Raw genomic sequence first — 1,910 nt, forward strand, 5'->3', positions numbered from 1 at the left:
CTGGATTTAAACTCCTTATTATAAGGACCATTGTTATTATTAAATTGTATAATTAGACATGGAGTCACATGATAAATATTTCAATTTTGATAGACACATGCAATTGTAAAATTATTTTAAATAAACAACAGTGAAGAACGTTATGCTTAGATGTACTTAGTAGAGTTTAGAAAAGACAGAGAGAACCACGTTGAACATTAGTATTTTACCATTGCACAAATTGTACATAACATGAAAAATATTTAGCTCATTTTCCAACCTATTAACACATATGTAATTGCACATTCATTAATATTTGGTATTAAAATTAGTAATGTAACATGAATAATTATATATGACACTCAAATAAATGCTTTACCGTCAGTAATGTTAACTTACTAAAAAATGTTAAGAACTAACACAATTAAGAAAATTTATATTGGAAAGAAGTGGTTTTTGCAACAGATTATTACTATGTTGGGCAACAACAAGCATTTATCTTCATCAGTATACTGTAAAGCTCATATACTGAAGGAAAGTTTTATATATATATATATATAGAGGAAAGTTTTAGACTAAAAGATTCAAAAACCATAACAACATAGCTTATATCTGGTCTGATATTGGATCCGAAAGTACTTAAAAAAGCATTTGGCATATCAGGTAAATTTTACAATAGAGTCCTCTAGATTCCTGAAGAAACAGGCAAGAACATGGCGAAGTAAAAGAAAACAAAGAAATTTGCAAATATTAAGTAAATGCTTACTCTCAGACTTGATAGACTTTAAAACATGATAGATTAAAGTCTAAAAGAAATAAACAAAAGACTCCAGTATCCTGAAGGAAAGACTTAACCCTCAATATCCTTTCTGCTTATTCTTTTAGTGTAATATAAATCTGGGCCCACCTTACCACATCCTCATTTATAATAACTTCATCAACCAGGTGGCTTTACTGCAGTCAATGATGGATTGTCTGTATGACAAGTGTATCCCTGTATAACTGTGTAATGACCAAAACAGAGAAATCAGGACAGAGGTATCATGAGGCACTAAGGATCTGCAAGGATCCACCATTTGACAGATACCCATACACACACAAGGGAAGTTATGCTGATGACAACTTAAAACAGAGTATTTCAGCATAATTATATTGTTACACTGTGAACATAGTAGGCTGGGACCTCAAACAAAGAATTCTGAAAGTACTTGGAATTCCTATCATGTGGATTTCTAACCTAGATACAATATCAAGTAGATGCCAGATGATTATGGAGTACCTCAGTTCTAATTCTTACAGGACAAAATTTGCCTGCATTTGTTTGACCAGTTTTCTATTATCAATTATTTAAACACACATTATGATGCTTTCTTTTTAAATGATATTTTGTCCTGAATTTAAAAGTAGTTGTATCTAAATAAGAGGGAGTGCTCTCAGTTGTTAGTAGGAATTGTAGTATTTATATTACTTAGATCTGTAGAGACCCCTGGGCCACTGGGCCAATGTGTTAAGGCATTGTTTGTTACTGGTCAAGGAGGTAACATCTCTTGGGAGTAAAAGACACGCTTAGGTTTCCTACAATGCATAGAACATCCTTCAATTACGAAGAATTAGCCATACCTCCATTATGCATTTCTGTGTGACTATTGCTTTAATCTTCAAACTGGTACAATATTCTTATATATAAGAGGAAAGGGAGAGAGGGAAGGAGGGAGGGAAGAAGAGAGAGAGAGAGAGAGAGAGAGAGAGAGAGAGAGAGAGAGATGATCATTAGAATAAAATGCTTACCTTTGCCAATTCCTTCAAACAACCATTATGAAACTTTCATAAACTAACATGGAAATGTCTCAAGATACTAACCATTTTTATTTATTTTATAGACTTTTATTTTATATACATATATGTATAAATATTTTAACATTTTTATATTA

General features: G+C 31.8%; 1 pseudogene; it reads left to right on the forward strand.

Moving 5' to 3' along the window:
* Window positions 1–692: 692 nt before the first annotated feature.
* On the forward strand, window positions 693–1,269 carry Fcf1-ps5 (Fcf1 rRNA-processing protein, pseudogene 5; annotated as a pseudogene).
* The last annotated feature ends 641 nt before the right edge of the window (window positions 1,270–1,910 follow it).

The sequence above is a fragment of the Rattus norvegicus genome, chromosome 18 (assembly GCF_021556685.1).
Source record: "Rattus norvegicus strain SHRSP/BbbUtx chromosome 18, alternate assembly SHRSP_T2T, whole genome shotgun sequence".
Lineage (NCBI taxonomy): Eukaryota > Metazoa > Chordata > Mammalia > Rodentia > Muridae > Rattus > Rattus norvegicus.